Source organism: Palaemon carinicauda, unplaced genomic scaffold (genome assembly GCF_036898095.1).
Source record: "Palaemon carinicauda isolate YSFRI2023 unplaced genomic scaffold, ASM3689809v2 scaffold140, whole genome shotgun sequence".
NCBI lineage: Eukaryota > Metazoa > Arthropoda > Malacostraca > Decapoda > Palaemonidae > Palaemon > Palaemon carinicauda.
In genome coordinates, this window is record NW_027168927.1 from 187,969 (window position 1) to 204,678 (window position 16,710).

General features: G+C 36.2%; 1 long non-coding RNA gene across 1 annotated transcript; it reads right to left on the reverse strand.

Annotated features, from left to right (window-relative positions):
* Window positions 1-2,014: 2,014 nt before the first annotated feature.
* LOC137635554 (uncharacterized) lies at window positions 2,015-15,567 on the reverse strand. Its single transcript, XR_011042710.1, has 3 exons — window positions 15,290-15,567; window positions 10,040-10,224; window positions 2,015-7,240 (listed from the first exon to the last, which is right to left on the reverse strand). It is a non-coding gene; the product is annotated as an uncharacterized lncRNA (long non-coding RNA).
* Window positions 15,568-16,710: the final 1,143 nt, after the last annotated feature.

The following is a 16,710-nucleotide window of genomic DNA, read 5'->3' on the forward strand; positions in this document are numbered from 1 at the left end:
TGTAAAACTAATTCTTTTACCGAGTTTTTTGCTTAATATCTACAGTTTTTCAATGTATATACCATTAGCTTTCATATACCATCCTTCTTTATCATATAAATATGCATTTCCATTTGTTTTTAGGCTAAGAATCTCATTTATATGTATCTATTTGTATACATATGATTATGTATATGGATGTGTACATTTTGTATATCTATATCTATATTTACTTTATTTTTTATTTTTACTTAATTGATGATATTATTTTAGTTGTATTATTGCCCGAAGAGCTCTGCTCCACATGGGCTTGGACTGAGTCTTTTTTTTCTTTTTGTAAATTTTTGTATGTAAATATTTTTTGTCCAATAAACATTATTATTATTATTATTATTATTATTATTATTATTATTATTATTATCATTATCGCCGACTTGCTCCTGACACATACTCCCAGGCGATTGAGCAAGGAGAGTAAGCACAGGAGTAGCGAAAGCAATTGCACCCAATGAACGAAAGGAAGAAGCAAAGCTCTCTTTCTCCCCCTTAAAGCCTGACACCACAAAGGAGGCCACGACCTATAGTCGGCAACCAGAGACGACTGCAAACAATCATCCCCCTAGCAGGAGCAGTGAGAATGTTTATATATAGCCGGTTAAGTTCATCCTCTCATGATTGAGTGTCTTGCTTCACCTTCTAAGGATCAACAGCCAGAATGCACTTTCTGAAAAAGAAAATGAAAAGTTCTCTTACGGGTACACTGGTATTACTGTACTTGATGTGGCCAAAAACATGAGTGAAGAAACTTTGATAGGTAAGGAGGCAGGGCTCCACACCCTCGCTTTCACCCTTGGCTTAACTGCTTGTTAAATGATTCAGCGGCCGTCAAGCTTTGCATTGAAAACATATTCCTTACCTAAAGGACTCAAGTTTGTACTCGCATAAGAACAAACATTACTAATGGGTAGCTATGATCCAAGATTAAAACTTGCAAATTCCTAACTAAAGAATTTTACAATGGTTGCAAAGGAGTTTGGAAATAGCAAGAGAATTTGAGAGACTTTGACTTCTTAAACTTAATAACTATCAAAATGACATTGCAATTTCAACAAATGTTCAACTAACTTTTTTGTTAATACATGCAATTATGCTACGGTATTTCCATGGTCCAAAATTTTGCAAATGGAAACTCCCACCCATAAATAGTAAAGTTAATTCTTTAAAATTCTACAAAATTAAGCATAAAGTAAAAATGAAATGTATACCCAAGTTCTCTATAGATGTATCTCAAAAAATGCTTAATGTTCCCAACATCATATCTTTTTTAGCATCTTTTTGAAAGATAGATAATGTTACACAAGCTAAAATTAAAATACGTTTATCTCAGTTAATAGAAAAAACAATATCTGCAGGAGCAATGCTGAGAATGTGCAAGAACTCTAGTTACTGCAAGGAACATAAAAAACTACCTAAATTTCAAGCATCGAGCAGAAGTACAAAACGCATTTAGTCAATGAAATATGAAATGATTCACTGAAATAAGAGGAGTTGGATCTAGGGGACACATCTAACTGCAGATGAACTAAAAATATTTAAGCATTGTAAACCTTGATGAGTCAATTACCGCAGCTACAACTAACCAACTCGAGAGATCTCGCTACATAAAAAGTAAGAAGCCCAATAAGAACTATCAAACAGCACTTTGGCAACCATACAGAAAACTAACTTATCCCAAGAGATTAACCCTTTTACCCCCAGGCTATTTGAAAATTTCCAACCCTTAACCCCCAGGGGGTTATTTTTTTCCCAGCACACTTTGCAGTATATATTTTTTAAATTGCTCTAACAGCCTTAATTTTTGTCATAGAGAGGTCAGGTTGGTCTCATTCTCTTGGAAAATGCCCAAATTTTCTCAAAAAATATCAAAAATATGAAAAAGAAGATTTTTATAGCATTTTTTGCAAGGACGTACCGGTACGTCCATGAGGGTAAAGGGATGGCTTTTGTGAAATGTACCAGTACGTCCTTTGGGGGTAAAAGGGTTTATACATATAGCATTATCATTAAGATTATGATGCAATAATCTATTTTTGTACTCTAAACTATTAGTGATCGACAATTGATTTAAATTTAAGTGATTCTATTACTGAAGCAGTAATAAAAAGAAATACAAAACGTAATATAGATTGAAGTAATTTCTGCGACCATGAAAATCTGTTTGGAAACCTGAAGGGTTCTTAACTACCCACAATAAAGGAGGAAGCCTCCATGTTGATAATCCTTGCACTGATAACCATAAAGGGAAGCCTTTCTGACTTACAGGGCCCAGGCGATACCTGTACCTACACGGAAAGTATTATGCTTAAACGTATTATCTATCACTATCATGAATTCTTAAAAACTGTATCATCTATAACTGTCATGAATTCTTAAACTATTCAATTCTCCATCAAATAATGAGGGGCCGTGTTGTCTTCTACCTGTTTTCTCCATAAACTAAACTAGAAAAAACAGTCATAACATAAACATCAAGAGCTGACATAAAGAATATTGTTGAGAAAAAACCACAACGCATGATTTATCTTAATTCTGTTTGAAATAAAACTGACAGACTCAGCCCATAACTATATCCTAGAATTGTTTACAGAAATAACCTGTCAAATACGATAATGGAAACAGACAGCAATTCTAATATCAAAATCATTGAATACTACCAGGCAAAAATAGGACCTACTTTTCTTTTAACCCTTTTACCCCCAAAGGACGTACTGGTACGTTTCACTAAACTCATCCCTTTACCCCCATGGACGTACCGGTACGTCCTTGCAAAAAACTGTTATTTACATTTTTTTTGCATATTTTTGATAATTTTTTGAGAAACTTCAGGCATTTTCCAAGAGAATGAGACCAACCTGATCTCTCTATGATGAAAATTAAGGCTGTTAGAGCAATTTAAAAAAATTATACTGCAAAATGTGCTTGAAAAAAATAACCTGTGGGGGTTAAGGGTTGGAAAGTTCCAAATAGCCTGGGGATAAAAGGGTTAAATAACAAAGTGATGATGATATGTGTCAAATGAAACCAATTCTACTTGTTTTACATTAAGGAACATCCTGTACTGTACATCATATAATTAACCTTGAACTGATATCTGAAATTCTGTACATTAACCTTGAACTGATATCTAAAATTAGAATTTTAATAAAATTTCTTATTTCTTTACTCATCTGATGTTCATATTACTTCTACAGAAGCCAGGGTTTATCAACACTAAGCCGTAAAATATTAAAATTCTTCCTTTTTTTTCAAACAATACATGACCCTAACAAAGGAACAGAGCCCTCCAATGTAAGTGGTAGGAAGCACGAGTTGTCGCCTCAGGATAAGGATAGGATTATAGAATTTTGGCCTCAAGCCAAGCACTGGAGCATCAAAGGCCATTCAGCGCTATACCAGACGAATTAATCAACCGTATCCGTACACTCACCCTTTTTGGTATTATTTCAAACTATAAAACCAATCATATCACTTTTGTATAATGTCTAAAAGTGAAATAAGTAAGGATTAAAAATATTAAATAAATAAATTAAAAAAACTGAAGCTTGTGATAAACCCCAATAATCGGTGTACCTTCTATCAAGTTCAGGGTATTACAATTTTCCACCAATATATTTCCTAAAGGTTTGTCCCCCTCTCAGGATTAAAAACAGGAAAATCGACTAAAATATTTCTAAAATCAATGAATGGAAGTACCTTATTTCTAATTATATCCAGACTATTTAATAATCGTTTCACCCGAAAGCCATAAGGTTGAGGAGATTTTGGGTGCAACAAAGTATGATGCGTGTCTTACAAGGCTTGCAGTCTGGAAGGCTAGAGAGTTAGGGAGTCTTTGCAATCTAAACCAATACCGAATAATGGAAGACATTCGGTAAAGGTCTAGAGGTAACTCTCCAGCATCAACAAGGAGACTTGGGATAGGCGAGGTTTTAAAAGCTCCTGTAGACAATCTAATACCTGCATGATGTATCGAGTCTAATATTTTTAACCGGCTTGAGAGATATTACAAAGGGGGACCACCTGACTCCTTTCCCCTATTCATTACATAACTGTGGGTTGCATGTGTACGGCCAATGCGCAGCCTGGTTAAAATTATGTTATCCCTCCTACTTTTAGAATTACAAGATGACCATTAATCCACTGAAGGGTGGATTTTAAAAACTAGCTTTTCATTACCTTACTAGATAAGGTATTTTTACCTCCTACTGTAAAACATAAAACAGGTGGATTACACCAAAGGGGACACTTAGGACATCTTTCCTCTCCTATCTGTGCTGTTAACAAACCTACTCCTCAAGCATCATTTTTCAGTTGTACTTCCAAAAGCTTGGACACTCTAAATCTGTTAGGAGCTTGATTTAAAGGAGGCTTAACATACTGTTAGGATTGTTTTCATACTGAGAGACCTAGATAAAAACCTCAAACTCAATTCCTCTCTTCAGATAGAAAGGGGAGGCATTCCAGAATCTCTTAACAAGAGAATGCCTTGATGAAGTCATTGGGCTTCAGCATGGCATATCATTCCAATGCTGAAGCCTTGTGGCAGGTAAGAGGGCTCTCAAACTGGGGAATTTCTTTTCCTCAGTTTGACTCTAAATTTCTCTCATTCTATTTCTATCACTTATTATTGCTTCATCCACCTTCTTGAAAGTAAGAAGATAGTTCTGACTCCTCGTACCTTAATAGAACCGTTTGATAAAAATTCTTCAATAGATTTCTGTTTTGAAACCAACATCACCCCTCCTCTGAATACTCAGTCTGTATGGAGAGTGGGCATGTATATGAACATCAAGTGATTATAGAAATAAGAAATTATATTACCGAAATTCTAATTACTTCTATGAATCTCCCATGATGTTCATATTGCTGACTCTCAAAACATTATCTTAAAAAGCCAATCTACAGTATAGCACTGTATTTTCAATTACATAAGAGAAAGCATTTGATAGTATTTCCTGTAGTATATTATAAAAAGATTCCATGGCACTATTGGATACCAGAAAAGATTGTAAACATTATAATGGAAACGCATAGTCAAGACTGGAGTACTTCAAAGTGGAATACTATCCCCGATACTGTTTATTTTGGTGATTGATTATATGAACAAGGTAATGCAAGGCATGAATGGTGTTATTCAATGGAAAAGGGGACCAGAAATTATGTGATCTTGAATACGCAAACAATATAGTTCTAATTGCCTCTACAATGGCTGAAATGTAAAAAATTATTGATAGTTTAGTACTGGAGGGGAGAAAGGTTGGATTGGCAATCAACCAGAGATAGATAGGTCATGCAGATTTAAAGTGGTGATCAAACGAATTGTCTTATTTGAACCTCTTCCAAATATTTAGGAACCACCATTACCAGCAATGGATCACAAGTTAAAGAATTCAAGGAGAGAACAGGGAGGGCAGAACAAGTAAATACGCATTGAGAAGGATTGTTTTCATGAAATGACAGCAATATATAACATGTGCCAGAATTAGCAAGATGACAGGGGTGCCAAACGTGAATGATACATTATCAAGATGGAGATGGATGGGACATATTTTGAAAAGGGAGGATGTACCTGAATGGAAGCTGCTGGGCAGGAGAGGACATGGTCGACCAAGAGAAACATGGCTGATGACAATGCAAAGGGAGGTTGGATCTAAGAATTGGGTTGAGCTCAGAGATGGCACAGGAAGGAGACATATGCCTTGAATTCAATGGGTGCCAGAGGATTAAGACAAGATAAAAAATCTGGAATCCAGTATTTCAAACCGCAATTTAAATGGTTTATCAAAATAAGCTAGACGCGTAATCTAGCCCAGGTATGTAACCTTAACCTCGTTGCATTGCTTGTACTGAAATATATCCCTTTCTTTCCTGCAATTGTGCTCAGCTCCAAGGAAAATTCATAGGGAAGCTTTGAATTTAGATCTATATGCTAGTGGTACAGAGTAAGCAATTTTTCTGACTGGAGTGGATTCATTCAATTTAGTAGAATGAGTGGCCATGATCAAAATAAAAGAATATATAGGACCATAATTCAGGTTACTATCATTAGTTTGTCAAGGCAGTGTTCTCTCCCCATCACTATAACTCTAGGCTTTTGGGAGCATTGTACATGTTGTAGAGGCTGTTTGAGGTAAGAACTGCCAGTGATTTGAGCCACCTGGAAGCGTTGTATTGGAACTTTAATAACAGAATTTCTTAATTCTATACTCGCTTGCTGTTCACATACATGCCCATCCTCCTCTCCACTAACTCAAGAGTATGAAGAGGATGGATAACGTCGACTTCAAAAATGAAATCTGTATTGCCCGAGGTGGCCACCTGGGCTTCCTACCACTTACAGCCGAGGGCTTTGTTCCTTTGCCAAGGGAATGTATTATTTGAAATAAAAGGGAACGGGAATATTCTATTTTAAAAACTCTACGGATAAGTGTTGCTTACAATGGGCTTCTGGAGAAGCAATATGAATATCAGGGGAGATTCAAAGAAATAATATTGAATTCTCTAAAAATTCTAGTTTTTCAATCACAAACTGAATACTACACAGCTTACACAAAGATGAATTATCTAACTTAAATATATTAACAAAGCATACCATAATTATTAATTTTTTTATACTCTACTATTCCTAAATCAGTTTACCTTTAGTGAAGGTATGCCTAATATGAAGTTTTTCTCAAAAGTTATACTGTACATTTCTCATCTAAACAAGCCACAATTTTAAACAAGACATTTTTGACAGAATTGGTTAATGCTAAGCCAAAGCAGTAAGATGATAAAGGAAAACCAATCCAAGTACTTAGATTTACAGGCAGTCATTAATCAATATTATTGTTATTATCATTATCAACTGACAAGCTACAACCTTAGTTGGAAAAGCAGGGGCCCCAACAGAAAAAATAGCCCAGTGAGGAAAGCAAACATGGAAAAATAAAACATTTTAAGAAAGGTACCATTAAAATAAATATCTCCTATATAAACTATAAAAACTTCAACAAAACAATAGGAAGAGAAATAAAATAGAATTGTGTGCCCAAGTGTACCCTCAAGCATCAGAAAAAAAAGAAAAGTCTAACTACTAGATTCAAGTGGAAGGCTTAAATGTATTAACAAAGCAATTTGGCAGTCAGAAATTTGTCGTTGATTCTTTGTAAATGCAGTTTGTTCTTCCTCAACAATAAATCTCTAGGCTGCTCAAGGCACACTGTAAAAAGAAAAAAGAGGCAAGTAAAAAGAATATAATAATAATGATTAAACAAACAAAAGAAGGTAAATGAAAAGAAGGTAAATGAAAAGAAGCATGTCAATGATGCTATCTTCCAGAAAATACTACTTCTCTCTCCCACACATACACACACACACACACATGCGCCTACATGCATCACATAAGTATTGCAGTTCAACCTAGCTTAATTAAGCGAGTATCTTGAAGATTAATTCTCTATTCCAGACTCAATCTCAAATAGCACTTTCATTAAAAAATTTAAAACTGCAGTTTCCAATACATGTAATGTACATTTAAATTTTAAAATCAGAAACTTTTAAATATGTAATTTACTGTTCCAGATTCAATTTTAATTAGAACTGGAAATTAAAAGTACTTAAAACTGCAGTTTGTGAATATAGTACCAGTAGTACACTGTAACTTCAAATTTCAATTAGCATTGGAAATTGATACATTTAAAAGTGCGATTTCCAGTCCTGTACGTTTAAATTTTTTAAAATCACAAATTTTTAAAGATGTAATTCTGTTCCAGATAAAATTTTAATCAGCATTGGAAATTTTAAAATATTTAAAACTTCAATTTCTGGTAGAATACATTTAAATTTTGAAAAAACACAAATTTATAAAGATGTAATTCTGTTCCAGATAAAATTTTAATCAGCATTTGAAATTTTAAAATACTGAAAACTGCGATTTGTGCACTACTGTACTGTACGTTTCTATAAAAAAAATTTACAAATTTGTAAAGCAATTTATATTTTACCTTACTATACAAACCTGAGCCCTTCAATAGGAGTATGCTACCAGCAAAGATAGATGCGGCTATTAACCCTTTTACCCCCAGGCTATTTAGAAATTTCCAACCCTTAACCCCCAGGGGGGTATTTTTTTCCCAGCAGATTTTGCAGTATATTTTTTTTTAATTGCTCTAATAGCCTTAATTTTTGTCATAGAGAGGTCAGGTTGGTCTCATTCTCTTGGAAAATGCCTGAATTTTCTCAAAAAATTATAAAAAATATGAAAAAAAAAAATTTTATAGCATTTTTTTGCAAGGACGTACCGGTACGTCCATGGGGGTAAAGGGATGGGTTTTGTGAAACGTACCAGTACGTCCTTTGGGGGTAAAAGGGTTAACTGATTTACTTTCCAGGGAAATATCAAAGTATTCCAATGACTACTTTCCTACGAAGTCATGAAGAAACAGTATACTTTCTGTAGGGAAGAGATGAAGATGCACTTGAACTCACGGACAGCTGGGTTCTAGGTACTGACCTCGAACTTATGAACCAAGGCGATCGAGATAATATATCCTCAAGAATGACTTATGACACAGGCCAATATATACAATCTCCTACCTACTTAGTCAAGGCTAGGATAGTCACGAGGCAAGAAGCCCTATCTACCGCTCGTCACCTGGGTTCGAGCAAGGTAGATTGAGGGACCTGGAAATTCCTGAAAGATTCCCGCAGCTTGAGCTCCCTATAAGCTCCTAATGAGTGTAGACCATTCTGGGAGGAGTCTTAACCCAATTCCCAGTTGAAAAACTGGTATTGAGGGGCGAGCAGAATCTTTTACCATGAAGACTGAGGAGCTTCCCTGATGGACGAAGAAAGAAAAAAGCTGATCTGGATGACATAGGCATGTGGCCGATCGGAAAAGATCCGAGTCATGCAAAGCTTCAATGTCGTTTACTAACTGCTGAGTAATTAGCAAAAAAGGAAAATGGGCACAAAGGAGTAAACGTCTAGAATTCCAATGGGTGTTGGATGGCATACTTAAATGCTGCCGACAAACGGAGACTGGGGAATACGGGAAATTTCCCTTTCAGCTGAATGGCAAGCCGAACGATCGATGGTGAAGACCTAACGTAAGAAGCCTCTCTGCCACGCAGTGATGTAGGAATCACAACTAACTAACTAACTAACTGGGATTGACATTACAAAATCAAGTATGTACTGAATGTGTCTCCGGAAATGTTAAAACAAAAAGAAATTATATGAACTCGGGGAAACCATTTTTAAAACCCTATAATGGCCCTTCAACTAAACCTTGAACTTAAAAAAACCTACAGAAAACAAACTTTTTGTATATATGCTTTTCTGTTGACCAGGTTGATATGTATAGTTCCATATTGTATATATGACTGATCTACTTTAAACGTTGTTACTGATCTTACAACATCAATTCTTTATTCATTAACCCTTTTACCCCCAGGCTCTTTGGAAATTTCCAATCCTTAACCCCCAAGGGGTTATTTTTTCCCCAGCACATTTTGCAGTATATATTTTCTAAATTCCTCTAACAGCCTAATTTTTGTCATAGAGAGGTCAGGTTGGTCTCATTCTCTTGGAAAATGCCTGAAGTTTCTCAAAAAATTATCAAAAATATGCAAAAAAAAAATTTTAATAGCAGTTTTTTGCAAGGACGTACCAGTACGTCCATGGTGGTAAATGGATGAGTTTTGTGAAACGTACCAGTACGTTCTTTGGGGGTAAAAGGGTTAATTATATCCAGCTCATTTCTCCCTCTTGGACTTCGAGGCATTTTGCCAGGGTCGTAGCTTGCCTAGTAATAATAATTAACAATATTGACAGAACAGTTTAGGTCAAACAGACTTAGATCTTTGGAAAGGAAGAATAAATCAATATTGAACATATAAATGCACCTGTCAATCAATATGAAGACCCAGTTCAGTTAATATACCCATTCAGTCACTGGTCATTGAGCAGCAAAAGACAATTTTCATGTAAGAACGTATAAATTCCTCAACATAATTACCTATCATCCGTGAACTAACTAACATTCAGACGATCATGCATCGACCAAACACACATATAAATTACAGAATTAGCCATTATAATGAGCCAAAAAGCAATGGCGTTCCTTGTAAACGAGCAGTAATTTCCATCAAACAATTCTTCAGCGGTATCGTCAATACTTCAACCATGCGGATGTCAATACCTCTGAAAAAGAAAATTAAATATTCTAGCCACGTTTTTAAAAACATCTTAAAAAATAGACATGGGAAATTTTTGTAATAAGTATCTCTATGAACCTCCCTGGATATTTATATTGATTTATAAATATTTTTGTTATTGTTGCTGTATCAGCTAAAGATGGCCGATTGAATCACATTCCGGGTACTAAAAGCAAGTGTTAGTATTTACCCAAAGTAAATCCGTAATGAGCTACTAACTGAGCTTGCAAGCAAACAGAAACGTACTATCATCCGGAACATGATGCAATCACCAATACATAACCAACAATTAACCCTTTTACCCCCAGGCTCTTTGGAAATTTCCAACCCTTAACCCCCAGAGGGTTATTTTTTCCCAGCACATTTTGCAGTATATTTTTTTTAAATTGCTCTAACAGCCTTAATTTTTGTCATAGAGAGGTCAGGTTGGTCTCATTCTCTTGGAAAATGCCTGAATTTTTTCAAAAAATTATCAAAAATATGAAGAAAAAAAATTTATAGCAGTTTTTTGCAAGGACGTACCAGTACGTTCATGGGGATAAAGGGATGAGTTTTGTGAAACGTACCAGTACGTCCTTTGGGGGTAAAAGGGTTAAAATATTTATAAAGTATTATGAACATCATAAAAATTGTTTCTATAAATCTCTCAAGTTCCATTCAATACTTTTATTTTATAAATGTATAAGCATATGCATTACTGAACTTGTCTATCTTCAACATAATATCTCGATCATTTACTAAGCCTATCTGTATAATTCATCTTCATAAAACAGATTATCTATTCTTTTAAAGTTTATCTCGCTAGCTATTCCATCTTTAATTAACATGAAATCTATCGTGTGAGCCATTTTAACCCTTTTACCCCCGGGCTATTTGGAAATTTCCAACCCTTAACCCCAAGGGGGTTATTTTTTCCCCAGCACATTTTGCAGTATATTTTTTTTAAATTGCTCTAACAGCCTTAATTTTTGTCATAGAGAGGTCAGGTTGGTCTCATTCTCTTGGAAAATGCCTGAATTTTCTCAAAACATTATCAAAAATATGAAAAAAAAATATTTATAGCAGTTTTTTCCAAGGACGTACTGGTACGTTCATGGGGGTAAAGGGATGAGTTTTGTGAAACGTACCAGTACGTCCTTTGGGGGTAAAAGGGGTTAATCATGAAATCTATCGTGTGAACCATTTTAAAGTCCGGAAATAATAACACTTAAAATAATAATAATTTTCTGGAACAAGTAATACATTCCCCAATCAAAGGTAATACTGTACTACAAAGTCCATTACACTTCTCTGTATCTTGGATATGATATCTTTGTAATAAAGTCATAATGATTTCAATAACATACAGCAATAATAATAAAATAGTGTTTCATATCATAAAAACCATTTTCTTCCTGTGTGTTTAATCAATAATAGTTAGGACGAAAACACATGACAAGAATCACAAGCCAATATATACCCAACAAAATTGGGATGAATACGAATAAGGCCTGAGCAAGCATTTCAGATGCCAATCTGAAGTGGGTCTGACTGAGAAGCTTGAATAACTGAGGGAGTTCCCTAATGGAAAGATATAAAAAGGGATTTTGAAGTAGGATAAATCTATTTTTGGGCGAGATAGCCATGTCGTCCTGATGGAAGTTCCCTCCAGCAACTTTAACTTTCTACTGTATAATATTTCTGCGATTGATATTAAAAGAGAATTACCGTCAGGTATCACGGGGTTCTAACCCCCTGAACGACTATCCGAAGATATCGTTTATAATCAAGAGACGTATCCTAAGATAACCATAGGTATCTGCACCCTGAATAAACCTTTCCCAGTTTAATCCTCTAAGGGAAAGGATAAGAGAGGAGCCATTACATATCCTATCACCTTTCGGTGCTCCCATACGACCCTGCCGCTTCATTCCTTCTCCGCAACTTGTTTGCTTCTGTGTGATATTTTGTGTCTGCTCTTTTCACCTTTTTTCAAAGATTTTCTTTGTATGTCGGCTTCCTCCTTACAAACATTTTTAGGGTGAAATGAAGTAACTATGGCAAACTTTTCATAGAGGGGAAACTCCCTCCATCCTGCTAGATTAAGAAGAGTGAGCATAATACTAGAGGTTTCTGTATTATAACACCTATGACTAAACCGAACAAGAACTCCACAATGCTCAATGAATGGACTTTGGTGAAGCAATTACTTGGAGGAAAGACCTCCTTGTCTATCACTACTGAAGATATGGGAAACTATTTTGCATTTACCTTACACAAATCTTCAGCAACACCTTACAAAATGATATAACACTCAAGCCCCCACCCCCCTTCCCCCCACGAACAAAACGATATAACACTCAATCCCCCACCCCCCTTCCCCCCACGAACAAAACCGCATATGAATCGTCTAACATGAAGCTAGCATTAGTTCATATTCTGAAGACTTTTAATCCACTTTTTACACCAATGAATTCATGGTTATTTAAGTGGAATTTCTAGCTATGTTCCATCCCAGTTCCCAATATCATCATGCACTCGTGGCAGCTTCCAAGTAGCCTGGCAAATATATGTTCACCTTACTTCTAATGACAAAATTTCCAAAGGTATGACTAATGAAAGGTTTACTAGAACTTTTCACCATGACTTCTCTTCTGCAAACTTCTGTTATCTTGACCTTACATGGCATATCACCAGATGTACCAAACCCTCTCATGGCTAGCTGAAGTTAAAGCGATTAAATTCTGTACCTTCATCTTCCCACAGTGGCACAAGCATTTCAAGCTAGACTGTCATATTCATGCAAGAAGACTCAACAAATTGCTGTTTGTCAACAATACCGAGCACTTTGCTAAACTCCTTTGGAAAACTTTCAAAGTAGCAACAGGTAGGTTAAAAAGCAGGCGAGTTTCTTCTGTGTATCATATCCCAGAGACGTATTGGATACTCAGGTGGGCATCCCATGCCTCCCCGATGCGTCTATGGACGACAGATTTCCCAAAGGTGAGGAGATCCCATGTTGAGGATCGTTATGCAGCTACCAGGGTAGATCATCCAGTGTGGTGAATTCTTGCAGATCACGAGTGAATATTATTTATTTTCATGGCAGAATCATTGCACAGTTTTCAATTCCCCAAAGTTTCAGGTTCCGAGTTAGTAAGCAGGCTAACAATTATCCAGATACTGTACTGGAAAAACAGTTATGGCATTCAAGCACTTACCCACGCTAGTCCATTTAGGTTTCCAACGGACACACAAGATGCTGAACTTAAGACGACTTTATTCAGACAAGTACAGGGCACTTAAAAATACTGATGGGGGCATTAGCATGTTGCAAATACACTCTAATTAGTTAACCCTTTTACCCCCAAAGGACGTACTGGTACGTTTCACAAAAGCCATCCCTTTACCCCCATGGACGTACCGGTACGTCCTTGCAAAAAAATGCTATAAAACAATTTTTTTTCATATTTTTTATAATTTTTTGAGAAAATCCAGGCATTTTCCAAGAGAATGAGACCAACCTGATCTCTCTATGACAAAAATTAAGGCTTTTAGAGCAATTTAAAAAAAATATACTGCAAAATGTGCTGGGGAAAAAATAACCTCCTGGGGGTTAAGGGTTGGAAATTTCCAAATAGCCTGGGGTAAAAGGGTTAAAAACAGTCGACAACTCCAAATAAGGTTGAACAATTTACAAGAGTCACACTCTTGTGTTGCTTCCGTAAGCTCGTGACTCCAAATGACTTCCTAACTTGCAGCTCGAACCTCAACATATTTTTGTTTACATTTTACAAGTGTTTGATTTTTTAAAAAATCACATTCAGAATCACTTCCATGAAATTAAATCGTAAAAAAAACAATTACAAATAAAATAAAAATAAAAAATTTCTTTTCCTCTTCAAAATTTTCATGATTATATTTGTAATTTTAACTGAAGCTATGAATTCTCTACATCCAGTATTCCTGTTCCCATGGAGCCAGAATAAAAGGGAATGCTAGTTTCTGGCTAGTAATGCCCTGCACTCCCATTCTTTGGTGGTATACTCAGTCTGTAAGTTGTGAGAACAGATGTTTTTTCCCATTATGGGACAACTCTCAACCTTCACAACTGGCACTAAACCAAGCACAAGAAATTGGTGTGAAAACATCTCCACCGAGTATCCAGACACTCCTTAACCCTTTTACCCCCAGGCTCTTTGGAAATTTCCAACCCTTAACCCCCAAGGGGTTATTTTTTCCCCAGCACATTTTGCAGTATATTTTTTTTAAATTGCTATAACAGCCTTAATTTTTGACATAGAGAGGTCAGGTTGGTCTCATTCTCTTGGAAAATGTCTGAATTTTCTAAACAAATTATCAAAAATATGAAAAAAAGATTTTTTATAGCATTTTTTTGCAAGGACGTACCGGTACGTCCATGGGGGTAAAGGGATGGCTTTTGTGAAACGTACCAGTACGTCCTTTGGGGGTAAAAGGGTTAATGTTGTGTAAACCAGCGTTTTTTCCCGCTATTAGACAACACTTGGAACTCACTCAAGAAGGGAGGTTTCTGAAACTACTGCGACCAGCAATGTCTCTCCAACGGGAGAGAAACGGTCGGGCGTAACTCCTGTTGATCGGACTTCCTGGACTACTACTACTCGTTTTCCTTCAGAAGTTGCGGCGAATACTCAGCAAAGACGACACGGGAGAAGGGAGAACTCTAAGATCTTCTCTGGAATTGTGCAGGCTGATAATAACACGCTCACAGGGGAGAGGCCACAACAGCACAATGACACCGAAAAGTACGTCTTTACTCTTCAGTGGCTTAAGTCAAAGCAAATGTTACGCTACCTTGGGGGTGGCCTACTTGCCACCCGCCAACTACTACGGTACTACCTCGTTAAAAGTTTAACCGGCCATTTCCAGCCTTGCCGAAGTCGAACGTTTGTATTGTGTGTAGGAACAAAAAAGGGTTTATGAAGCACAAAATATTCAAAGATGTTTTGATACTAACAAAAGATTATAAAATAGAAAATGGAACACAGTGTTTGCTTACAGCTTGTATAAGTCACATCTACACTACTTACCACGGCATATTCATCTAAATATGACTTTTGTTATTCCAATGGGATCTCCATCGGTAATTTCTTCTACGTCTTAATATGATCATGTGATATCCCGCAATCCCGGGAACATGTGTCAAGATAATTCTCCATGAGAAGACTTTCCCTGAACTGGAGCTTCTTTTCCATACGAGCCACTACGATGAAATCATTAACTTCTGTTGTTCGATATAGAGTCGTCACTTTCTTCCAGACACTCACTGCTGCCAAGGGCAGTCATACATCAAATGAGGCATCATTCACAGGGTCTGCAAAAAGAAAAAAATTAATGATATATTTTGAAGTGCCAAAACTATTCTGTGGATATCAAAGCTGCTTATAATGGCCATGACTCAACAATAATCAACTTACTCTCAAACCAGAATACTTCCTAATTCTGATCTTTCTCAATATGAAGAAAATCCTATCTTTAACCCTTTTACCCCCAAAGGACGTACTGGTACGTTTCACAAAAGCCATTCCTTTACCCCCATGGACGTACCGGTACGTCCTTGCAAAAAAATGCTATAAAAAAAATTTTTTTCATATTTTTGAGAATTTTTTGAGAAAATTCAGGCATATTCCAAGAGAATGAGACCAACCTGACCTCTCTATGACAAAAATTAAGGCTGTTAGAGCAATTTTAAAAAAATATACTGCAAAATGTGCTGGGAAAAAAAATAACCCCCTGGGGGTTAAGGGTTGGAAATTTCCAAATAGCCTGGGGGTAAAAGGGTTAATATAAATGCATCTATAAGGTAGCAAGCCTTATCTTTTACCTATTTCTCAGCCTAATAGCAGACTACATATTCGTTAAGCTATTCCACAATGAATAATAAAGGGTCTTCAAAATATGAACGTCTCGTCTAAAATCATGCACATCCTACACTCCATTTTCCATGAAACTTAAGACTCATTTTCAGAGTACTGTTTCGCCTCTAACAGGCAAAACATCATAGGTAAATTCAAGCACAAAACCATAATAAAAAGTTTTTAGATTTAAACGGCATTTTCAATAGACGCAACACAACCTACAAATAAACTACAAGCACATATACTTGAATGCATTGAATTCCCCCTCAGTATAATGATTAAGATTTCCCTAAATAAAATATGTTAAAAAACTAAAGTAATGGATATCCTTGAAACCATTAGCAAGCTCAAATGGAACTGGGCGGGGCACATTGCCAGGATGACAGACAACCGGTGGACATCACGAACAACCTTCTGGACACCCCGAGGATACACAAGAAACCGAGGAAGACAAAAAACCCGCTGGCGAGATGACTTAGACCAACATAAGCTACAGTGGCACAGAATAGCTTGCGATAGAAGTCTGTGGAGGAACCTGGGGAAGGCCTACATCCAACAAAGGACTTTTGAAGGCTGAAATGATGATGATGATG